Below are 27,377 nucleotides of genomic sequence, written 5' to 3'. Positions count from 1 at the left end.
ATGTTACATGAAAACAATATTAATGGTGTCGATGATCAAATTTATAATGGTGACAAATGTATTAAATTTATAGGATTGATTTCACATATGATTGCTCAACTAATAATAATTATGTCAGAAATCAACTCTAAATTTGTATGGATATTGAAGAAAGGAAATTTAGGCCTTGTTTTCTTCTTCTCTTTAGTTTGCTTCCTCAAATGAAATATTTGTAGATAGCGTCATGCTGAAATGACAAAAGAAACACACCTAACTTTAGAAATAATTGAGTATCTTAGTACGGTATTTTGCATCATACTAGTTTTTGGGAACACGCGTTACACATTTGTCCCTTGTAATTATTACAAGATTTCTATGTACTTAAAAAAACTGAATTTCAGAATAGAAAATATACGTGTATTTCATACTACTTAGTATAAATATTTATAAATGATTTAAATACAATTATAATATGTATGTAATGAATTGTCTAAAAGTAGAAGAGGGGAAAAGCAAGTGCATGGTAATTAGTTGTGATAGAGATACTTCCTCCGTCCCAATATATATGTTTGTCATGTCAAACTTTCCTGAAGTAGATTTGACTAATTTTTTAAGGTAAATTAGATTATATTAGACTAAGAAATTCTAACAGGTAGTATTAGTTAATGAAATAGATTGTTGTACGCCCGTTTTTTTCTTTATCTTCTAAAGAAATTTCTTAAAATAGGTATTCATAAAATTAAGAATTCAAAAGAGGAGTGTAACACCAAATTAAATGTCACACCCCGAGCCTACACCCTGGGCGGGACCGGCACCCGTAGACCATTTCTGGCCCCAAGCGAACCCTTGGCCTGGCTTTCTTAACTCAGCGGAAACCTAACCCAACATAATAACTCAATGCAATGCAATATTACAAAACAACTTAACTTATAACATATGGCCATAAAGGCAACTCGAATCTCAAAATAGAATATCTACATATATACATATAGATGAGAGACTCAATACTAGCTGACTGACTGTCTGTCTATGAAGCCTCTAAAATACTGAGATGGACGTTGGGACAGACCCCGCAACATCCTAATAAAACAAAAACTAAGAACACAAAATAATTGAGTCCTCCGGAATGCAAGGAGGCTCACCACTGACTCTGGAGTGCTCAGCTGGATCAACGNGGAATCGAGCAAACTCGGTGGCGTTGGAAAGATCGTTCCACAAGCTTCGAAACCATAACTGGAACTACTCCTAACTCATCCTGAGCTAGGAGTTAAGACTGCTCAAAGTTGGCCAAAAACTCACTGATTTCCACACTTAGCCAAATTTCCAGATTTTTGAACTTAGCCAATTTTTTCCAGATTCTGGACTGCCAAATTTCTAGATTTTAAATTTTTTTCCAAAAATGACTATTTCCAAATTTCAAGCTTCTTCAAAGCCACTTCAAATTGTCGGATGTTACATTAAAGCTTAACATCAAATGGCTAATCTGACAATCATATCAAATAGTTTTAAGAAATTGTGTCATGTTGATACTTAGATTTCACATGAGTTATTGGTTGTGAAGATGTCACATAATGTTTGAAGAGAATATATAAAAATATCCATTACATTCAATAATTAGGAGAAAAAACTTGAATTTTATTAATAATGTAATATTATTATAGCATCACAATAAATTTTATACAACTTCAGATGTCCATTATGTTCATCCCACAAATATTCGAAAATAAGATGAAATAGAGTAGACTAAAAACAATAAAATAGCTAATGAATTCTAAAAATTTTAAATAACAAAAATAATAATGAGAGAAACAGTTCCAGTGTAAAAGAACGGAGGAACTTCCTCAATAACTAACAAAAGCATAAATAGATTTACCTCTTTTTTGTTGCATATGTGATAAGAAATTACATCCATCAACAATTATACATTAGAAAAACTAAGTGTATGCATCAACATACAGTGACTGTGATGAGTAATATAATTACATCCACCAACAATCATCCATCAACAATTATACATCGCAATAACTAAGTGTATGCATTAATATAACGTGATTTTGAAAACAATTTTTTGGTATGTATAATTATAAGTCAGGAATTATAAAAGTCATTTAAAAATTGATGATATACATAACATCTATGAGAATTAGATAGGTTAAAGTTGGGATAGGTAATTCAAAGGATATTTTTGTTCTTTAATATTAAAGGATATTTCAATTTTTAAAGGATATAATTTACTGCCTTTTGTTGTTACAAAACACTTCATCTACCAAACTTCATTTTAGAATGAAATTAAATTAAATATTCCGTGAATTAATTCTATCTAGAAATATAATCAATTAATACCATATAATTATTATTTAATATTATTAATTAGTTTTTTAATAATATTAAAATTTAGTGGTGTAAAATCGTAATTCAACTTTGGAGTTAAGATCTTCCCACTTATAATAATATATGATATGATGATGATATACACATTTTTATTTTCCTCTTAAATATATTCCTAATTTACGTATTAATAATTCACATATTGTATCTAAACTAAGGAGGACCAATTCTGCCTAACCACTTGAATTTAGGTGTTATTTGCAACTAGTAATTAACAACTCTGGCTCAAAAAATGGTCCAGTCCCCAATTGATGAGCTAATAAAAGTAATAATTATGGCAAGAAAATAAATCAATCATTTTAGTTACAATGTTTATAGGTCCATCCCCTAATTGGTATGTGCTAAATTACATGGATCAATGGTGTGTGTGGGCAATTTGACTCTTCCCTCAGTATTTTAAAAGTAACAATAAATTATTTCAAGTCTGACTTTATAAAGGATATTGATGAAAAAAATTCAAATTTTAAAATATGAGAAAATTTATATTGAGAAATACCAACACATATGAAAGTCTTCTGGTTGATTAATTAGAAGAAAATTAATTATAAAATAGAAATCAAGTGCATAAAGTCGAGTACTTCACGTTTAAAAGTTTCATTTCTAAAAGTTAAAATTAGATTTAACGAAAAATGATGAGATTAAATTTAAATTATTTCACTCATTACTTCACTGTTAGCATTTTTTCTATTTCTAACGACCTTGCACCTAACATGTTGTACTCATATCTTTGTTCGTATTCAATGTGGAATTAGGGGTGGGGCAAATATTTTGACTTTTGATCTTGAAGGTTTGCTTATAGGACAAGCGGGTATAAAGTTTAAAACTTTCCATTTTCAAGGTCATCGGGTTAATTAGGAGTTGTAAGCCCGTTAACGGGTATGCCAGAACTCAAAAGCTTTGTCACAAATCATGTATTTGTGTTTGAAAATCAACTTAAAATGTACAAATAATTTTTTTTAGAACTCAATTAGTTATATTTTCTAAAATGTGATATTATAACCTCAAAATATTAGCAATGTGCAACACCATGATCTCCACCCTCAATAAAAGTTTATGTTTGTTATCAACATACTCTCCTTTAGGAGTCACAAATTTTTCTTCCCATAATATAATCTCCTTTAAGATTATGAAGCTCCTCTTCTATCTTGGTTTCGATATCACTCCACTTAACTTACTAATCCCGTCATTTGTTTTATGTGTCACCCTTTTTTTATTAGTCAATCCCATAAAGAATAATATATTTATATGTTTAGTAACAATTTAACTTTAAAATGTCTATTTTATCTTTTATGAGATGTTAGTATGTTTTATAGCCACACAAATACCTGCAAATTTAAGAGGAGACATTTCTTATTTCAATAATAGTAATTATTTCCTTGAATAAGTTTTATTAGGTAATTGAAAAAAGTTCACACAGTACAGTACAAGAGAATTATCACACAATTAAGCATGAGTCAATGACAAAGTTACAACATACTATTCCAAACAAAGGAACTCTAATAAGCTGAAGGCATAGTATCATTGTACGGATCACCGAATGTTGCAACATTCCCTGGCCTTGAAAATACAATCTACAAGGTAAAAAGCACCACTTGATCAGTTGTTAGACTTCTCAAATTTAGTGAAACAGTTTCAACATTCATAGTAAAAAAAAATGGAATAAGTGTGTGCATGTATTTACTGTTGGACAGAGTTTGAGTTTCACAGCGACCTTTCACACACCCAAAAAAAAGAGAAGCTTTTCGAAGAACATGAAGTGGCATGTTAAAAAGATACACAAGTAAATAAAATTTTGTACCATTTTAATAATTTAAATTTTTAGATAAGGTAGTTAACCTAATTCAACCTCGCATTTATGTTTTTATATAACCTTTTTCTTTTATTACTACCTCGATCTACTCCCCTGTATTTTCTATTTTTTATTGACAACCCCCTGTGTTTCGATTATCACACTATTTTGTTGTTGTTATTGTTTCTTTCTTGTAGACCTTACATTGTTTCTATATTAACTGCTATGCTCTCTACATTGTTTTCTTCTTCTTGTACTCATGTTTGATGCACTTGAGTCGAGGATCTTTCGGAAACAGTCTCTCTACCTCCATAAGGTAGTGGTAAGTTTGCATACACTCTACCCTCCTCAGACCCTGCTTAGTGGATTTCACTAGATATTTTGTTATTTTGACAACCCCTGTATTTCCACTTGGTCCAAACAAATATATTGACATTATTTTTTTCTTTCTTTGCTACCTACAAGTGTCATTGAGCACCATCCACAGACCGCACCTCCGGTTCGTTACTATGATTATATGTGCAACACCTCAAAAGCTATTAAGCCCAATTCAGACCTTGAAAAGATCAAAAACAACTGAAAGTTGCAGAAAAGGGTTTGTACGAACCCTTTTACAGACCGTGAAAGGCATCACGGGCCATGATGGGATCCGTAGACCAGAGCTTAGCATTGGAAAATTTCAAGGAATGTTTTACGGACTCAATTGCGGACCGTGGTAGGTTTGTAAATTGAACCATAGGGCCAAGATTCATGGACCCAGAATTTCATGTCTTTTATGGGTGCCTTGACGAGCTGTAAAGTGATCTACAAACGTAGAAGGGTCCGTAGAAGTCGACCCTCAAGACCCAGATTTCTTTCCCATTTACGAGCACTTCCACGGTCTGTGAAGTGTTATATGGTCCATGGAAGGCAACCGGAGAAGGCCTCCTTCGATTTTGAGTCAGAGTTATTTTAGTCTTTTCCCACTCTTTTAATTCTTATACTATGTCGTTTTGACCTATTCTAAGTTGGATTAGGGGGATTTTAACTCCCCCGTTCCCTCATAACTTCACCCAAATTAGATTTCTTCTCTCTCAAGTCTCCTCTCAAGCAAGAACTAGGTTCCAAGCTTCAAGTCTCCCTTCCAAGAATCATGCCAAGGTTTCTACTCCAAATATGTGGGATTTCATCAATGGTTCTCTTTCACCCATCGAGTCCCAAATAAACTTAATACTTTCAAGTTTATGATTCCTACAAGATAGAATTTTCTATGATCTTCATGTGTTTTCATTGTAAATCAGTTTTGCTCATGATTACACCTAATTGCATTGTACGTTTTACTTGTGAATTCTATGGTTTCAATGTTATTTCATGAATCCTAAGTATACAAGTATTTCCAAGATCAGAATTATGCTATTTTTAAATGCATGTCTCGGATTATCAGATTTTCATGACTTATGGTGCTTTCAAATAAAGTATCTTTTAGTATATTTTCATATGTCATGATATATGATGCTTTTAGATAAAGCTAAGTATCCAAGTATCCTTCAGTATGATTTCAGCTATCATGATTTATGAGCTACTCATTATGTATCAGTTATCAGTATGATTCAGAAGTATCAGATTAATATTATTTCCATATTTACGCATGTTTCCATTGGGAGTATACTTAGCACCCAGCGGACTTTATGGATGAAGGTTTCTCTTTAGCGTCTGTGGACCTTTAGTAGCAATTCCTTAGTTCCAAAATTACGTGCCACCGTAGGATTTGTCTCAGATAGACATTAGCTTAGTGGATCCACATTAGCTCAGTTATCAAGTCCCTTACGATGGCAAGTATTGGACACTCTCTTTTTGGTGTGGGAGAAGTACACTGAACTCATGAAGTAGCTCACATGGTTTATATCGATTTTAGTAACTCCCACAACCAGACTTTCAATTATTGCATGACCTTGTACTTCTGTATTTCAGTTCAGTATATCTCAGTTTCACGTTATTATACTTGGTCTTTGCATCAACATGTTTTACAGATGCAGTATGTTCATATCATGTTTATTTGGCATATTCCTCATACTCAGTACATTGAATGTACTGAACGCATACTTTCTGACTATATTGTTTGATAATAGAAGTTATGACGCTCATCATCAGGCCCGCAGTTAGTATAGATCCAGCCAGCTTGCAGTAGCTTTGAGTCTTCATTTATCTGAGGATGATCCCGTTATATATCCTTGATTTCGGTATTTTCTTTCAGCTTCAGACAGTTGGAGTTAGCTAGGGGTTTGTCCTAGCAACTCATGTTAGCAGAGACTTTCGGACAGTCTCTTTAGACTTCTGCTTAATTATGTGTACTCAAATATTTAGTCTATTAAGTTGTTAGACTACTTCAGATTAGTTCCGCATATAGTTGTTCTATTGTGCTATTTCATGTACATCTTAGTGTCATGACATGCCATGAGGTTAGCTTGGGGTCACTTGTAGCTCTAAGCACCGTGTCGCGTCTAGGGGTAGTCTCGGGGTGTGACAATATGTCATCAACATTTACTTTTTGTCCATATGTAAGATTAATAGTCAACATTTATGTCCAAGCAAACATTAGAAAATTTGCTTGCATCTTTAGAGGTGGTTTTACCCTATGAAATATTTTGAAAGATTTGTTACCATACCTGATAATCTCCTATCATGCATGTTTTGAATCCAGCAGCACAGTAATCAAAGTAGTACTCCCATGTTCTGATGAACTTGTCATCGAATCCCAAAGAATGAATTTGGCTAGGGACACAAAGTAATCAATAGTCAAGTATCAGCAGTTAGAACTGATCTAGCTACCAATGATTTATGAAGAAATCGGGTTTACTCAGCATAGAAGCTGTGGACTTATTTTTGTTTTGTTACCTTTTGTTTTTCTGGAAGTTTTTTCGCCAACATCTCAGTGTTTGATAGTAATGAATTCCTATTTCTTCCAGGTGAACTACACTGCATTTATAAAATGCTTTCAGAAGGAAATGCTTTTAAAAGATTGAGAAGCACAAACAATAATTGCTTACCATAGTCTGGATGTAGCAGCCATGGCTGATGTTACTCGACTTAGTGAGGGCAAGCATCCACCTGGGAATATGTACTCTTTTATGAATCCCGTGCTATGCCTATATTCGTCATAACTCCCGTCTGGCATTGAAATGAACTAAAGAAAGCCAACACTTGTGAAAAGCATAAAGAATCAAAGTGGCATGTATTAGGGTGACTATAATCAATTACCTGCAGAGCTAGAAGTCCATCTTCTGTTAGTGCAGATTCACAGCAAGTAAAGAATTCCTCCATGTACTGATGACCAACATGTTCTATCATCCCACTGAAAATGATAATTGGTACAATTGTAGCACTGGCTCGACATGTAGTGAGTAATACAATAAGTCAAGATGTAGATCGGATAAAAGCTCACATTGATATAATCCTGTCATACTTGTCCTTACTTGGGATTTGGCGATAGTCACATAGGATAAATGTTATTTGATCCTGTGGAAAAGTTTCATTGAATTGGATATTAATAGATAACTATAGCTTTACAGTTGCAAGTGCTAAGCAGATCATCTTCTTATGTTAATCTTTGAAAGACAAATGTGGAATGCGTCAAACAAAGGAGCACTTTAGTTAATCTTGTGTCATAATTTCCCTGGACGGACTTGCGACCTAGCTCGTTCAGGAGCAGAAACTAAAAGAAGGTTTAGTCCATTAAGTGGAATTTCCTAGTTGCTTTATCATTTGATTCAGCTTATAGCAATTATATGTTAGTGTAAGCTTCATCTTAGTCATTGTAAGTACTATACCTGAAGTCCTGCTTGCTTAACTCTCAACTGTGCATACTCCAGCTGCTGCTCGGAGAGAGTTATACCAGTATATTTACATCCTGTTTGCTTGACAACTTCCATCGCAAAACTTCCCCAACCAAATCCGATCTCTAAAATGTGATGTTCCTTCCTAACTTTTGCCTAAATAGAGTAGCAGAATCAGATTATGCCTGAAATTTACAAAGAAATGGGAGAGATTTTCACTTAGTTGATGACTTACCTTTCTAATGAGAACATAAATCTTTCTCAGCTGTGCATCTTTTAGGTCTTCATCCTCACTCTATAAAAAATATGAAATAAAAATAGATCACCATAAAATGAGATAAAGAACAGGAAATGTAGCTTAGCATACGAAGAAAAAAGTGGCAAGCATTTAAAGGTTTGAGAGATAAACCTTGAAAATTGCACATGAGTATGTCATTGTCTCATCTAGAAAGAGTGAGAAGAGTTCATTACTCTGTCAAAAATATGGCCAAGATTGAGAGCTTTCAATAGTGACGGTTGACCTCCCCTACGTACTTTGGGTGATATAGTATGCAGGTTAATTACTTACCACGTCATAATGGCGAGAGATATTTCGACGAGCCTGAGTCAGCGTGTTTTGATTTGAAACATGTCGATAGAAGTACTTTGCAGATGATAGCGCTGCTGTAAAAAGCACTGGTGTCCACCAGCCTCTAAAGCCATAAAAAGTGATGAACTTTCATAACAACAGAAGTTTATGTTTCTTGATTTCAGGTCAGTAAGCTATTGTACCTATTCTTGCTAGTCGGTTTAACAGATTCTTTCAATTCTCCGTTTGCAATAAATATCTGCAACAAAAATCAGGAAACTAAGCACCAACCAAAAGCTATTCACAAAGATATCGACTCAGTTCCTCACCATGATAAGATTAAGAAAACCTTCATTCTTATCAACAAAAGAAAAATCCCCATGAATAAAAGCATCAGCAAGACCTAGGTCAGCTTGAGTTGCAACCTGTAAGACATATCACAGAATTTGTCTTCTTTTTCAGGTTTAACTTTTGATAAGTTGAAGGTGCAAAAAAAATTTCAAGTTACCTTCCAGTAAAACTGCATACTATGAACTGTAAGAGAAACTTTGAGAGAGCATTTCCTATCTCTTCCTTGGAAGGTGAAAATTGTACCTCCTTCTTCCAACACGCTGTATATCGCAACATGTAAAATTATTATCCAGATATCTTTAATTATCAGTAATAAATAAGTCGCGATTCACATGTGTGTTTTGTTTTGCAGCATGAATTCAACTTGGATATGAGCTCTAAGCCAAAGAGATTGGAATAAAAGAAGTGTAGTTTATCAATACATTAGTCGTTCTGCATATTGCTGCCATTCAAATAGCAAGATCACAAACGTTATAAAATAAAAAATAGATTCAATGGAAATAAGCAAATTGTCAGGCATGTATCCGCCACTGTTTCGGGACTTAAGTAATACAAGATGAAACTATCACAACTCACATTATGCATCCTGTTTGAATGTAACTTTTGAAAAATCTAGTAACGAGGAGGCGTGCTCCAGTTTCAGGCCAGGTTGGTACCAAATACTTGGGGTTGTTCAGAATACTACAATTTCTTCTAAGCATCCCATCTGCAGCAATCACACCCGCCTGAGGAGGAGCAAAGATGTCAGAGTCATCCACAAAAGACTCCAAATTGTTTTCAGAGTAAGTTAAAAAATTCATTAGCAGAAGTGGTACTACCTTTAGTCCATTCTCATGGAAGCCATAGCCTGAAAGTATTGCAATAAATACACATCAATAAGCAGTGAAACACAAATTGAAAAATAAACTGTTTGTGCTACAAGTGTTACAGATAGCTTCCCTTGAACCTTATGTGAAGAAAGGGTAGTGAATAAAACAAACCACTAGGTTGTGCTGAGTCACTGGCATCAAATTGAAATAGAAAGAAAACGTAAAAGGTGAATGAAGATTTCTTTTGCAAAGACAGTTTGACAAGATAGTTTATTTCATATAATGAGAAATTGGCATCACTTTATCCGTAAGGAGTCATAATACTCTCTTAAAATAGATTTTATAAGCTGCAATTTCCGAGGACTACAACAGTGAGTTCTGCAAATAATTTAAATGACAATAGTGAGTGGTACAGTCCTTCAAGTTTCAGTTAACGGAACTGGTTCTCTAAATTGAACATAGTTGACATAACAGCAGACTAATGCACGATAGCAGGTTACAAAGGAACATCTATCTTCGACTACAAGAAACTCCCAATATTCTGCATAAGAAAGAGATTCATACCTTGATATGCTCCACAAAACCATATTCCTCTCTTCCCTTGGATCTGATGTAGCTTACATGAAGCTTTTGATGCAGCAACTGAGGGGACTGGATGGATTGTTCTCCACTTAACCAGTGTATGCTCTGGTGTGTGAGGAGGATTGAAGGTTACGAGATAAGGCAGCTCTGAGTCACCAAGATTTTGTAAGTTTATACAGCTCATAAGTTAAGAGAAAAGACTCCCCACTGAAGAACATTATCTTCTATTTTCTATAGAAGGTCCAAAACCACTGTATTCCAAAACACACCTGGATTACATTGAGCCAATATGTTGCACATCCTCTATCATTCATGGTTCCAAGAAAGTTACAAGCACTGCATGCTGCCGGGCCATGAGGCAGGAATGTTTTGTCTTGATGAAGGAAAGTATCACTGTCGCAGAGGAAGAGACAACAATTTTGCATTTTGACATCATAAATCTTATTAAGTAGATGTACCATTTCAACATGATACTCTACCCTTTAAGTAGAGCTCGTGGTCGTGGCTAGAATTTCAGAGTCAGAATTACTAATTATTTTAATCTTGGCTTCCAGTACCATTTTCATATTAGCTCAGAAATCTAGCAGGTTGTAGATGTTTATATGATTAAACCAGCCACCATTAAAACATGGCATAATACATAAATGTATCATTTAACTTGACTTCAGTTGACATCTATGCCCTCCAACTTTCGGCATGTACACGTACACACTTTAACTTGTATAAAATTGAACAAGTAGACACATGCGTCCTACATAGAGTCCTATGTGGCAATTCACATCCTACATGGCATACTACATGTAATATGTCACGTAAGATGTGTGTGTCTACTTGTTTAATTTTACACAAGTTTAAGTGTCTACTTGTGCACACCCGAAATTGGAGGACATAGATGTCAGTTGAAGCCAAGTTAAAAGGCACATTTCTGTATCATGCCTTAGAACATTCATTTTAACTGAACTTCTCTAAAGCACAAAATAGAACTCCTCTGATGATAGAAAATATGTATAGGAACATGGCTATATTTTGTTACCTTTTCTTATAGGAAGAAAAAACAATTAGTACCTATAGACATAGTGAAAAGCACCCAGTATTCTTGTTTCATCATATGTTGCCTCTTTGCCTAACATTTTCAGAGTATCTGGTGCATGTACAGCGATTATGCATCCGTCATATACTTCAGTGGAACCATCATTGCAATATATGGTACAACCTGCAAGGGCTCTTTATTTTACACTTAGAATCTGGACTAGTTTTTAACTATGTGATAGTGAAAATAAAGCTGACCGAAGATTTTTCTTAGGTAAACACCAAAAGAGAAACAACACAGAGAACTCTTGCAAGAGAAGAAGACATAAATAAAAACCAAGCTAGACCTTGTTCATTTGTCGATACAGAATTTACTTCACAACCAGTTCTTATTTGGCAGCCTCTTTTCTCAAGCTCCTCCTTAACCTGCATTCGTTAATGCCCCATCGAAGGATGAACCATGCTTAACAAATCTTGCAAGAAAGTGAAAATAGGTAACTATGAAAAAAGAAATCACCTTGTTTACATATGCATGTGATCGCCTTCTTATAGTGAGCAACTGAGGGAGACCAAAGAGCTGTATAGACATGAGATAAACTGATGTAGGTAATTCAAATTTAGTATCTTGCATGCAACACATTCAATAATAGGCTATAATCTACATATATACAAAGTATTCGAACTTAACAGTAGGTAAGAGAATAAAAACCTGCATAAGATGGTGGTCGCGACAAAATGAAAGGATGGAATAAGCAGAAAATCCCATTACTCGTTCCGAGGGGCAGAACCAAATTGAAGCACAAATTGGAACCTGTGAAACATATATGTGAATTGCTATTGCAAGAGTAATCTTTTGAATCAACTAAAAGGCCAAATACAAGTATCAAAATCAATAACGAAGACAAACAGCAGTGTCACCAGATAAGCCTTCTGAAATAACTCCGAATAGACATGTGACTCGATAAATTGCCCTAATGTTTCGTTGCGATCTATGTCAGGATTGTTGTCCAGTTCTTCAAGGTAACTGCAATGCAGTGAGAAACGTATTCATGAGATAGCTCTTACACTTGACATAAATAAATGAAGTGCACAAAACCGAACAATTTCGTCCATTTCCATCAAATGCATGATTGTCAAATGAACAAAGAAGACTCTGTGCTCTAACTTTCTAATTATGAGATCAATAAATCAACAAATTGGTCAAAAAAATAACAAATACTAATAAGAAGTCAGATATGTGAAGGTAAAACAGTTATTGGTACCTTATGACATCCTGCTTGAATCTGATAATTTCTCTAATCATTTGCCAAAGATATGGATTCAAGACATTCTTTTTCTGTGCAAACAAACTAGAGAATCCATTTCGAGTACCCCATTCACAACCACGGCCTTGGTCTAAGCTCACTGAGAATGACATATAAGAGATCTCCATATCAACTCCTAGGAACTCAAAAAATTCCATCAGGTTGGGATAAGTTACCTGTCAAATACAGCATTTCAGCATCCACATATGCTCACCCCAAAAGATGGGGTTAAAATAACTCTAGCTACAATCATTTCCAATTGAATACCCAAAAGAAGGATACAAATAACTTTTTTAGCTTTACATATGAAATTTGATTGAACAAACCAATGATTTTACCATAGAAACTCAAAATGATGGGATTTGCCTTGAGCAATTTTGCATAAAGTGAAAATGACAATAAATAAAAATTGAGTGTAACGTTGATCATAGACCTTTTTTGCTTTCTTGTTTGACACATCAATATGCATCACAACTGTACGCCTAACTTCCAAGGTATTGTCTGGTAGAAACTTTGGGCTTTGAAGCGATTTTATTATATTGGTCTTTGTAAAGATATGGCACCTGGGTCTAACTCAACCCCAAAAGCTAGCTCATGAGCGGAGGTTTGTCCAAGTCCATATAAGGATACCAAATTTCCATCCTTCTACTACCGATGTGGGACATCTTAACACTCCCCCGCACGCCCAGACCTCAACTGGAGCGTGAACACTTCTAAATGGGGGCCCATCATCGATGAACAACAAATTGGGATGGGCTGATACCATGTAAAGATATGCCACCTGGGCCTAACTCAACCCCAAAAGCTAGCTCATGAGGGGAGGTTTGTCCAAGTCCATATAACGAGACCAAATTCTCATCCCTCTACCGATGTGAGACATCTTAACAGTCTTTAACCCCCAAAAGGCATATCAACCGTCGAATTCATAGAAAAGTGAATAGGTTAAAATCCCTTAACTTATATTATTTTGCGAGTTTTAAATCTGAACAACTAGGTGCTCACAGAACCCTCGTGACCAATAATTTCTTTTAGAATATTTGGTAACATGTTTTGAATTATTGAGAGGTGTACATGAGATGAAACAAGTCTTCAAAATGAGTTCAAGTGATCATTTTTTACAACTAAGGATGCTCATAATATTTAAAAAAAATTATCTTCATCTTTTTCCTTTATTTCCGATAGATTCTTAGCTTGTTCTTCATGTTCTTACCTTTTTTTCTTCGTTTAGACAGATTTGGCTATGCATATTTTGGGTTTTATCTGAAATTTTTCATTTCATTCTTGTTTTAGTCTTCTTCAATCTTTATTTTTGGTAGTTCTGGGACTATATTCATGAGAATAACAAGCACACGACAGGAATTAACCTAACACAACTGAAATCCCACAATAGGACAGGAATTAATCAAATACAAATGGACCTCAAATTCGAAACAGATAACAATTAGTGTATAAAAGATACAATTTGAACATGCATGTATGAGTCCATGGTAGTTCAGGGGGACCCAAAAGCTTAGGTATGGAACTCACATGATGATGATAGTTAGGAGGTTTTAACCTATTCACTCAGATTTTTATTTCACATATATTGCCACTTAGAACTCTTTGCAGGAGCTCTTGAGCGTGTTGTTGACGTAGTAGGTCATACTCCTCTGGAAAGTATATTATATTTAGCTAGTGATATTTACAAGAAGAATTCTGTAAGCATTCAATAATTTAGGTAGATTTCATGGAGTTTGAACCCTTATAACTACAAACTGTATGCAGCACTTACTTTAACTGCAAAAATCTCAGTTCATGAATAATGGATATCATGCTCTTAGACAAACATCTTAGTATATATAATACAATGCACTTAATAAATGAGCACACATAATAAGTCACAAAATGCTGATAATTAAGCTACTTTGATCATTGTATAAGTTTACTCAAACACCCTAGGTATAATACATAATTAACAACCTGTTTAGAAAGCCACCTGGTAATTGGAATTGGTGTACCAGCCTAGTAATTACACTGACTTATTTGTTTGCCACAATGTAATTACACTGTAATTGCACATATACTGTTTGGTTGAACAAGTGTAATCATAAGGTTATCTTGAATTTTAAAAATTAAAATTAATTATTAAAAATTAAAATTTTATATTAGATAAATAAAAGCCTTTATAAATGATATTAAATTGAATGTTTAAGATATATATTGTATTTTGAAAATATATTAACTAATAATAAACATATATTCTTATCTAATATTATAAAAAATAATTGATTTATATTTTTCAATTTAGTATATTTTAATTATATTTATCATAAAACTATAAGTACAAAATTTCTATAAACATCATGAAATGTATGTTTGACNCATATATTGCCACTTAGAACTCTTTGCAGGAGCTCTTGAGCGTGTTGTTGACGTACTAGGTCATATTCCTCTGGAAAGTATATTATATTTAGCTAGTGATAGTTACAAGAAGAATTCTGTAAGCATTCAATAATTTAGGTAGATTTCATGGAGTTTGAACCCTTATAACTACAAACTGTATGCAGCACTTACTTTAACTGCAAAAATCTCAGTTCATGAATAATGGATATCATGCTCTTAGACAAACATCTTAGTATATATAATACAATGCACTTAATAAATGAGCACACATAATAAGTCACAAAATGCTGATAATTAAACTACTTTGATCATTGTATAAGTTTACTCAAACACCCTAGGTATAATACATAACAGCCTGTTTAGAAAGCCACCTGGTAATTGGAATTGGTGTACCAACCTAGTAATTACACTGACTTATTTGTTTGCCACAGTGTAATTACACTGTAATTGCACATGTACTGTTTGGTTGAACAAGTGTAATCATAAGGTTATATTGAATTTTAAAAATTAAAATTAATTATTAAAAATTAAAATTTTATATTAGATAAATAAAGGCCTTTATAAATGATATTAAATTGAATGTTTAAGATATATATTGTATTTTGAAAATATATTAACTAATAAGAAACATATATTCTTATCTAATATTATAAAAAAATAATTGATTTATATTTTTCAATTTAGTATATTTTAATTAAATTAATCATAAAACTATAAGTACAAAATTTCTATAAACATCATGAAATGTATGTTTGACAAAAAGATTATATTATAAATATAGTGTCATAAAATTATAAAACATTTGACAAAAACAAAATGTATCAAGTCTAACTTAAAAAAAATAGCTTGCAATGTAAATGTATAGTCAAAACTCCTAAAACAAATAAAATTGAAAATATAACATAAGTTCTAAATTTAAACAAAAAATTTAACATAGTACTCTTATGTCAAATTTCAACATATCATACATAAATATGATTTAAAAGAAAAGGAAAACGTAATTAACAATAAATTCTACTTTAATTTAAAAATTAGAATATTAACAAAACTATAGTAATGATTTTTTTCTAGATAATACAAAAAATTGTATAGAATCAGATGAAGTAAAGGTTGAGAATAAGAAGGAAATAATATAAAACATATTTTTAGAAAATATTAGAATAATAAAAAATAAAAATAAAAATAGAAATAAAAGGAAGAATTAAAAAAAAAATCAGTTTGTAATTACAACATGTAATTATCAGCAATTCATAGTCCATCCCTATGAATTGGAGAGTGTAATTACACCATGTCAATTACACCAATTATCTGCTGACCAGGTAATCACATGGCCAACCAAACAGGACAAACAGTGTAATTACACCAATTATACCAAATACAATTACTAGGGTGGCTTTCCAAACAGGCCCTAAGTGTGCCCTTTAACTTGGTCTCAACTGACATATATGCCCTCTAACTTAAAGTGTGCACAAGTAGACACTTAAACGTGTATAAAAATGGACAAATAGACTCATTTGTCCAACATGGCATCCTACATGACAATTTTATGTCCTATGTGTAGTCCTACATGTACTATGCCACGTAGGATGTGTGTCTACTTGTTCAATTTTATACAAGTTTAAGTAGTTACTCGTGCACACTCAAAGTTGGAGGATATATATGTCAACTGAAGCCAAATTAAAGGGCATATTTATGTATTATGCCAACACCCTTTGGATGCACTTACCTGATCAAAGATCATAAAATCAAGGGATAGATCGATGTCGTCAACGATGACAGTCTTATTAGCATGACAGCTGATATAATTTTCCTTCTCATAAACGACAACTTTGACACCAGCTTTTGCCAATTCATATGCAGAAAGAAACCAGTCCACTTATGCCGGCCCCTACCACTGCTAATTTCATGTTTAAAACTGCAATAACGAAATAGATTAGAAAAGGTAAATGGACATATATATGTCAAAAGTATTATGTGGTCATGAGTTATACATTCACCAAACCTTTTAAAATACTGCTGGAGTTTTAAAAGTTGAATGCATTATTGGTGTTAATGCTTAAAGTTATAATGGTGACAAACACAGCTCGCACAGAAATTAAGGAAATGAATTGATAGAGAGTGTATATTTGCAGCCTTGAGGGTCCATCCTTTATTTGGCTGAATACATTGACAATCTCTTAAATTTATCAATAAATTTCATTTAGACACTTGAACGGGAACATATTCCAATTGAGTGTTGGATATTTTTGGTATGCACAATTGGTTGCTTACCACTTGAATTTTATTATGTATTATGCCTTCTTTTTGACAACTGAGAAATTCGTTTGTGATCCACCCTTTGGACCAATCACACCCTTCTAAACTTGGTGGATAATCCCCCCCCCCCCCTCTCTACTCTTCTCCACTTAAATATCAAGCTTCGCTCTGCAGGTGCGGGGCTTGAACCTGCGACCTAAGCCACAAATCCTCCACCTTTTGCCACACGAGCTAGGCCTTGGGGGTTGTATATGCCTTTATATAACTACCCTTTCTAGAATATTTCTAGATCTTTCTCTCAAGAATACCCATTCTTGAGATCTTCATTTCTTTACAACTCTTGAATATTTACATTGAGAACATGAACATAAATGTTTCTCCTGACACTTCCAACTCAAATATTGGAAAAGTTTTAGACGTGTTCTCAAGCATTCATTACATAGCTAAGTTAATAAATCAAAATATATCAGTTTTTTTAATTATACACATATTTTCGTTACCCATTCTAATATATATTCCTAATTTCCATATGAATAATTCACCTATTTTATCTAAGTATTAGTAAGGAGAATCACTTGAATGTAGGCGTTATTTACAACTAGTAATAATTAACAATTATGACCACAGAAAAGGGAGGTCCATCCCCTAATTGAGTTAACAAGTATGACAAAAAAAAATTCAATCATACTAATAACAATATTTGTAGGTCCATCCCCTAATTGGCATGTGCTAAATTACTTGTGAGAACTCCCAAAAAAGATCAAGAGTGCATGGAGAAAAATCTTGGGGCATTTTTTTCTATTTTATTTTTGGAGTTCATAGTACATAGTTTAATAGATATAGAGATAAACAAATATTCTTTTATTACTCATCTCAAACCTTTGATTTATATGTCTTGCATGTAATACGAAAAAATGTGTACTAGGCCCTTGTCTAATTTTTACTCTTCTGTCTGTAATTTAAGTAACTAGTGTCAAGGAACGTGCGTTGCACGTTTGTCCTTTATCATTTTTATAAAATTTTGTTTTATTTAAAAAAAAGTTCAACTATAATATAGAAAATGTTGAAATCAACAATATTAATTTTACCTTTTATATCTTATTCATTAAATAATAAAACACACAAAAGTGAGACATTGCATTTTCCATCAAACAATAAATATATGAAGCTAGTTAAGATAATTTAGTATCTAATGGTATGAATATGTCGATGGATTTCCTACTTGAAAAATTAATATACATGTAAAAGCCTTTGATGAAATTAGCAAAGACATGATGAAGAAATAAATATATTTTTGTAAAACCTGCAAATAAAGCACAATAAATATATATTTATCTCAGCCCCAAACATTCAAAGGTAGGATAACTTATTTAAATTTTGAATATTTACGTATACCAAATTTGATTTAATTCTAGTAATTGATGAAATAACAAATGTAAAAATATTTTTCAAAATTTGAGCTTAATAAATTACATTGCTCTTTTAATAATACTATTATTTTAAATGAAAAAAAAGAAAGATTTCGATGAACATTAATCTCGCTGGTCAATAATTTCCAATACCACGTTGGCCATACATATATCATTTTTTTTGGTTTTCCACCGGTATCCGGAGCCCACATTGGAACTCCGACTAAATCCGAATCATGCTCTACAGGGCCCATTAGGGGGTGGCACTCCCAATACGATTTTCTTCATACCTAGGGCTTGAACCCGAAACCTCTAGTTAAGGGTTATACACTCTCACCAGTACACCACAACCCATGTTGGTACATATATCATTTTTTGACTAGTACCTAAAATGCAATTGGGTCAAACATATATATAAATATATATGGAACAAAAATGGCTGGAAGATAGGGAAAAGATCACTTATTATATACTTTATACAGTATTGTAACGTAAAGAATAGGAAAGGCTGTGGGAGAAAATTACTAATGCAGAAAAATATTAACATTAATCAACAATAAATAAGGAAACTATATTTAGAAACGTTTTGGATTGTAATTAAGGAGATTATGAATGTCCTTCCATGTTCAACCTTAATATATTGAATTTAGAGTGAAGCATTAAAGTGTTGTTAGAATGAGTTTAGCGGACAGAAGTTAAGAGGACCAACAATAATAGCTCATTAAGAAATATAAAATGGTAAGTTCTATCATCTAATTATGCATTTGGTCTGATTAAGATGTCATTATTTATTTAATTATAAACTATAAAAGTTAGTGAAGGGTATTGTCGTAATCCAATTTTAGATTTATAACCTTCCCGCTTTTAGTATAACTAGGTTTACCGCACGTGCATTGCACGTGGTTGCCTTGTCTTGAGGTTGATGCATCCATTAAAATGTATTCCTACTCTATTTGTCACAATCAGCTTTGGGCTTCACTATAGCCCGTCTGCCGCTGTGGCAGTGTTTTAGTTGCAAGTGCGAACTTCTCTGTGGGAACCATTTCTTTGCAGGTGCAAGGATATATTATTATTTGACTTTTGTAGGGGCGGCTCTATTTTTGGAGATGTGGGATCGTATAAAGTAGTAGACACATATTGTCCTGTTGTGTTTGACAACCCATGTGGCGTTGTTGGGAGTGTTTCAAGACCATTTGAAGATCTGTTATTGAATTTCGCAAACGCGAGTTGGAAGGTCTAATATTCTAAGGCAGTAACAGGGCCTAGAGAATGTATCAGGGCATAAATATTTGTTTATTGGTGAATTTGGATGTTTGTTGTGATACTGGCAGTTTGTTTGTTGCTGAATCTGCGCTGGTTCGTTTTAAAGAGAGGTTAGCGAGTAGGTACGTTTGTTGGTAGATGGTCGCTGGTGACTGTCCATGATGCGATTGTTGGAAGTCATGTCTGTTTGTGAAATATTTTGTTAATGGGCAAAGGTGTATGGTAACGTGAGGTGGCTGTGCATTAGATGTGTATGCCAAGTCTTGACATCCCTATACATGGAGAAGTTTATCGATAATGTGTATTTTAGTTGTACATAATATGACTTTGTATTTTATTATTCAGTATGCCATACTTAGTGATAGGTCACACAACTTTGTGTTGTGTTGTAACACATGTATGGGTGAGGGTTGTATTATAAATTTGTTGTTACGACATTTGTTTGCAAATACTTCTGCTGGACTTAATAGTTTGGGTTGTTAGTTATGTTATGTCATGAAAAACACGTCCCCTAGAAATAGTGTATAATAATTTAACTGTATATTTATGTTGACACCCAATTTTGGACCTCCACAATATAGATTAATCACCGAGCTTCTTAAATTCCAAACAATTTGAAATAATTAGTTTTTATAAAGTTCAAAATATTTTTCAAGTTATTTTAAAATAATTTTAGTCGCTTTATAATTTTAAATGATAAATACGTTTCCCTATATAATTTTACATATAATTAGTTTATTTTATAAATATTCGAAAATCATCTCAAAAACAAAGATTTTGTTTTGTTTAAATATTTTACTAATTAGTTATGTAACAGTTTGCATTTTAGAATTAATTAGTTTACAATTAAGTCGATTATTTTATTTTGTTAAGATTAAGAAGCTCGTTAATTAATCTGTATTAATTCATCTTATTTAGTTAAATTGTTAATTCTAAATGGCTACAATTAAAATTCATATGATCATTTTCCTAAAATCCTAGCCATTTCCTCACCTTGCCTTCTTGGATCATTCTAAGACTTTTGGGCTTTCCAGCAGCCCACGCCTAATCCAAACCCCCTTTATTTCTTCAACCCAGTCCCCTTTCTCATTTTTCCAGCCATCCCAGCGCCCCAACCCACTTTAATACACCTAACCCGGCCCACCAATACACAAAAATAACCTAACATTACAATACCCACCAACGTACATCAACAATGCGTACAACATACAATCCCAACGATCCCTGCGTCTTTTTTTTCTTCTTTCTCCATGCGAAGCCACCCAGTACTGTTCCAACAGTCCGTTTCCAGCCACCAGGCACGTGTTTTCGTCCTTGCCAATTTGAGATCGCTCCATGTAGCATCTCAAGGACATTAGAATCGATTTGAGGCGTCGATTCGCCCTTTCCACTTTCAGAATAGGGTGAAAATTTCAGAAAAAGTATGCCTCCCTTCAATGGTGAAAGAAATTGATGGCATTTGAATTTTGAATGGACCCTTTCCTATCCGTTTTTCACCACTCCCACCCCCCCCAATCGAAAACCATAATTTCCCCTTCTATTTATACATATTTTCTTCTTCATTGTTGGGGTTAGAAATTTGAGAGTCAAAAAGAGGGTTGGGAACTTTATTTTTAGCAAAAAAGAAAAAGTATACAAGGAAAGGCTTGAGTATTAGTGTTTAAAACACAAGCTAAATACATTTCGAAAGAGACGATACAATAGTTTTTTTTTGGTGTTTTTGGGTCCAATTTTCTGCTCGAATTTATTGTCCACTATTCGTGTTTGAGTTCTTGTGGTAGGAAGATCGGCTCCTTGCTCGCCCGTCCTCGTTCGCTGCCCGCAACAAGGTAAATAACTCTTGGGCTTTTCTTTTTCTTTCTTCATGCTGATTTTAATGGGTGCCGAATCGTGAAACATCTCTTTGTTGATTTCGAGATAATGTTACGCGATTTGTTTTCGAGCCTAAGTTGACATATTTGTCTTAAAATTTTCTGAAATGGGCGAAATGTTTGTTTCATTTTTGAGCTGATTTATTGTCTGTCCAAGCATGTTTTCTTGTTTACAGTTTGCTTAAGTTTCATGGATGATGTTTCTCGTTTTAAGCTTTGGTTTGTCCCTTTACTAATCGCATCAACGTTGTTCTTTCCTCATTTTTTTTAAAATAGCACTCTTGCCTTTCGTTATGTGTTTAGAGGGTGCCGAATGGAATTTTGGGTTTGCGTTCTTTAAAGTATGCCCCAAAGATCATGTTCATATTTCGTTCTGGAAGGAGCATGTCTCGTACCTATTCCTTTGGGTCATTTGCTGCTCACTGTTTTAGCTTTCAAATGTGTGGTTGTGAATCTTATTGTCTTCTTTATGTCTAGGTATAAGTTAACCGGTTTAGTTTTGTTTAATGGTCATAACCGCAAAAGGAGTTCCTCGCTAGCATAAAAATGGTTCAAGGAGACCAACATGATTTTTTTTTTTGTGTTAGTTCGAGTTTTGCTCCATGTTCCTCGATTTGAAATGGTCTAGCTTTTACCGATGTGATAAAGCATTTGTCTGCCGTCAAAGTTTCCCGTGGCATCTTGATTTTCATTACTCCATTTAGTAACTATTGATGGTTTGATGTTTTGTATGTCTAGAAATTTTTATTTTTTAGCATGCCTATTGTACTAGTCAATTATCACAATCTCATTTGTTTTCATTTAGTTTTACAATAATTTCTAGTAGGGAATACGTTGTCCCCCATGATTAGTCAAATGGGTTTCTTTCCAGTCAAATATTGTGGCTTATTTTTTCTTTAAATAATAGTGCATAAAGTATATTTGGCAGTGATCCTTGACTTTTCTTTAAACAATAATGCATAAAGCATAGTTTATATATGTCTTATTTGTTTACTGTGTGATATTTTTCTAACTCCTTATACTCTTTTGCCTGCATGTGAAATCCATTAGAGTTCGCCACGAACTCATTCCTTTCCCTTGCATTTTTGAGAGAGCCATAAAGGCTCAATTTTTTGTGTTTATCGAGTGGGCCAGCTAAAAATTGACAAATAGGTCTCGAAATTGAAAGAATATGCAGCAGATCGAAAAAACTGAAAAGATTGGGCCAAAGGCCCACTCTTTATTACAAAAAATTATATTTTGTTATTTTTGGGCGTAAGCCCACTTATCTATTGTCTTGCTAGAATTTAGGACAGGTGAAAAATTGGTCCTAAGGCCCAAATAATATTTTATTTTTATGTTAGTTTAGGACAGGTGCAGATGACTCAAATGGGCCAAAGGTCCAAAATGAAAATGGGCCCAAATATTGGCCCAGACGGTCAGGAAAACCAGATTTGGGCCCAAGTCTCTTTCCTTCTTTGTTTTTATAGCGTTCATTGCCGATATCTGCTACTAAATCTTAAGGTTTTAAAATTCAAATCCCCAAAAGAGACCCGTTTTGATTTTATAATTTAATTAAATCAATCACCTTTAACGAGGCCTAACAAATTAATTTTGTGAGATAGCCACTTAGATAATACCTGAATATTTCCCTTTTTTCACCTTTAAAATGGTCTTAACTAAAAATCGCTCAAATCAAGTTAATCCACTTTTAGCCAAATAAATTAATTGCCGGATAACTGCGTATTAGTGGGCATTTCGGGTGCTTTCAAATCCTTCCCGAAATGCTAATAAGAACCCTGCGCCCCCTTAAATATTTTTCAATTGATTTCCTGTTTTAATCTTTTGAAGAATCAGTTTTCTTAATTTCCCTATAAAAATTAAGTGGCGACTCTTAAAATCAGTCTAAAAGATATTTTTTAAAAAACAAAATGACGACTCTGCTGGGGACTTGAATGGTTCTAAACTGAAGATTAATTTATTTGGCTGTGTTTTAACTGTCTACTTGTTTTATTTATCGTATATATTGAACTGTTGCATTCATGGCATGACATACTCCGTCAAATGACATTTATTTTAATTTTCCAATTAAAGGACGATCATGCGGGCCGTAGTCATTCGTTAACCAAATTATTCTCGGGACACCCTGACGAATGTAGTTGGCTACTGGATAGTCAACAGTCGTTAACTGTCCCAGCCCAAGTAGTCCACTTGGGTCACCAATCCACTATAGAGAAAGCCCACTCTTAGTCAAACTAGGGTAGAGCAAAACCAAATTCCCAAAATTTAGCGCATTGGCTTAAGATGACCCAACGCCCAAGGCGTGTTGGGCCCATTAGAAAGACCACCTTGAGTCCAAAGGGTCCACGGCCCGAACGGATGTTCATACTTACGTGTTTAAAGGATGTATGCACGGTTTGACAAATTGTTGTGTCTTGGGTCTGGGGTATCTAATTCTTTGTATGTTCTTGTAGATGACCAAACAACACTTGAGTTTCAAAATGGTCACCGAAACGCCAAACCTCCTCTGTGTATGGTGGAACAATCTCAAGGCATGTTAGAAAAGAGAACTTTCCATTCACTTGGACTACCTCCCATCGATAATAAATCTCAAAGTCTGGCCTAAGTTCATTGAGGTGGTCACTCGATTTTGGGATAACGAGAGGATGGTGTTTCGCTTCGGAGATGTTGAAATGACACCAACTGTTGAAGAAATCAAAGATTGTCTAGACAACATCGGCATGTGCCAGAAAAGGAAAAATCAAGCTTAACATATGTTGCTGTGGGAAAGTCAACAATGGGCGATAACGTTGAGGATACCAGCTTAACATATGTTGCTGTGGCTCAGCCTGTCATCACCGATCAAAACGAGTTAATTGTGCAGTTGATGCAACAGATTGCTAAGATGCGGGTCGAAATGTAGAGAAGCCAAAATTTGCCCAATCAAGCTTTTGCTTTCAATGCTCCAGCAGATGGAAGACCTCCACTTCACTTTCCTCCTTCAAGTGCGGAACAGGCTCAAAACCCACCCTCCAGTCCTGTTCATAACCCCTCAATCATCGACCTAACCACCCAAAATCCCCATTATGCCTCCGCCTCTTATCAGACACCACCCCTCCTCAAAATGCCAACCTCCAAGTGCCACTTCCTCTCCAAAATGCCAACTTCCAAACTGGTCCACCCCCTCAAAACCAAAACGTTAACAACTCGCAAGCTTCCCTCCGTCACCAAAATCAACATACCAATCCCCAGACATTCCTTCAAAACTACCAAGCCACTCAAAATGCCCAAAGTCCCTCCATTGCTCCACTCCTACCTCAGAAAACCACTTTCCAAATCCCGGTTCCCAACGAGCATGACGCCAATGGTTCTGAGCTCGACCATTATGAGGAGCGAGAGAGAGAGTGGAGGTCAAAGAAAGAGGCCGCCAAGCTAGATATGAAGGAAGAGATCCGAAAAGCCATGAAAGAGTTGCAGTGTATTCCTGAAGTCACTAGTTTCAGTTATGAGAATTTATGCATTCATCCAAACTTGGACCTCCCGGAAGGGTTCAAGGTGCCAAAGTTTGACGTTTTTAGAGGAATAGGGAACCCCTTAGCGCATCTAAGGGCTTACTGTGACCAGCTCGTGGGAGTTGGAAGAGATGAAGCTCTACTAATGCAGTTTTTAGCCGAAGTCTAAGTGGAGAGGCTCTGGAATGGTTTACATCGCATGAAACAAGACAGTGGCCTAGCTGAAATGCTCTGACTAAGGACTTCATCGAACGATTCGCCTACAATGTAGAGATCGTTCCTGATCGTTATTCCTTGGAAAAAATGAAGCATAAATCAAGTGAAAGTTTCAGAGAATTTGCATACAGATGGAAAAAGGAGGCAGCTAAAGTCCGGCCTCCTATGTCTGAGAAGGAAATTGTCGAAGTATTTGTACGGGTTCAAGAACCCGAATATTATGATAGAACCATGTTGCTCGTTGGAGCGAAGTTTGCTGAGATAGTCAAGGTAGGTCAGACTATCGAAGATTGATTGAGAACAGGGAAGATTGCTCGTGTTGCTGCCTCACCCGGATCCTCGAGTTTGTTGAAGAAGAAAAGAGAAAATGTGTCTTCTATCTCTTATGAGGGGAAGAAGACCCCAAGGAAATCCTTATCATACCAAGGTCATTCTAACCCTTCAAAAAGTTCATACCCGGCTTATTATGCACATGTTGGTTATCAAAATACCCCTCCCCCAGCTACCAAAGTACCTCTCCTCCCAATTATCAAAATACTCCCCCTCTTATCTACTAAACTCCCCATCCAGTTTAACAGACTCCATCTCCTCACTACCGAAATGTCGCCCCCAATTGTGCCAACGTTCAGGCAAATAACCAAACTCCTCCCTCAATGTACCAAACACCAGTTCCACTTTACCAAAATACCCCCCCCCCCAAACTACCAAGATCCACAACCAAATTACCAAACCAACTCATATCCCAAATATCAAGCCCCCCGTCCAAATGCTCCAAATTATCGATAAATACCTCCTCATCAACAAGGCTATTACGATCCCCCCATTCTAGATTTTAGAAGAAGCCTGCTAGAACTTTCACTCCACTCATCGAAAGTCGAACAAAGCTATTTGAGCGACTAACTACGACAGGATATATTCATCCAATGGGGCCCAAACTGGTTGACACTAGCTCAAAGTTTTACAGACCTGACCAGAGGTGCACATATCACTCCAACAGTGTTGGACATGATACCGAGGACTGTATCAACCTGAAGTATAAGATCCAAAACCAGATTAACCAGAGCGTGGTCTCTCTTTAGACGGTAGCACCCAATGTCACTAGTAATCCTTTTGCCAAATTATGGAGGCATCACTATCAATATGATAGAGACAAATGATGATTGGTGTGTGACAAAGGCAATAGTTCAGATTGCTCCTGATGAACTGGAAAGAGTTGTAGCTTCGTTTAACTTTAGAGAGAAGAAAGAGTTTGTGATTTTGACACTCGAGAAGGCTGTTGCCTTGGTGCCACGAGAAACTCATACCCGACCAAAGTTTGTGATTGAAACGGCTGTTACCCAGGGTATGACCAGATTCGGCAGGTGCTACACACCAGAAGAGTTGGCTCAAGGAGGGCAGAAGAAGGACAAAAAAAAAAGGCCGATCAGTGAAGCCGAGGCCAAGGAGTTCTAGAGAAAAATGCAGCTGAAAGATTATTCAATTGTGAAGAATTTGGAGAAGACGTCGACTCAGATTTCTGTATGGGTTTTATTGATGAGTTCACAGTTGCATAGGCAGGCTCTAATGAAGGCTCTGGATGACACTTATGTGCCCGTGGGCACCAACATTGACAATTTAGTAGCCATGATAAACCAGGTTATCCGAGGACATCGAATTAGTTTTTGTGACAAAGAGTTGCCCTTTGAAGGAAGGATGCACAACAAAGCTCTGCACGTCACCACTATGTGTTGAGATAAGATAATAAATCGCATCTTGGTTGATGACGGATCTGGTCTTAATATTTGCCCACTTTCGACTCTGAGGCAGCTGAAATTTGACCTGGGAAAGCTTCACCAAAACCAAGTCAATGTGAGGGCTTTTGATGGAGTGCAAAGAGAC

General features: G+C 35.0%; 1 pseudogene; it reads right to left on the bottom strand.

Moving 5' to 3' along the window:
- Window positions 1-3,863: 3,863 nt before the first annotated feature.
- LOC125855742 (uncharacterized) lies at window positions 3,864-16,900 on the bottom strand (annotated as a pseudogene).
- Between the last annotated feature and the right edge of the window lie 10,477 nt (window positions 16,901-27,377).

The sequence above is a fragment of the Solanum stenotomum genome, chromosome 2 (assembly GCF_019186545.1).
Source record: "Solanum stenotomum isolate F172 chromosome 2, ASM1918654v1, whole genome shotgun sequence".
In the NCBI taxonomy this organism is placed as follows: Eukaryota; Viridiplantae; Streptophyta; class Magnoliopsida; order Solanales; family Solanaceae; genus Solanum; species Solanum stenotomum.
Note: the sequence above shows the minus strand (reverse complement) of the source record. Positions and strands in the feature narration are given on the sequence as shown.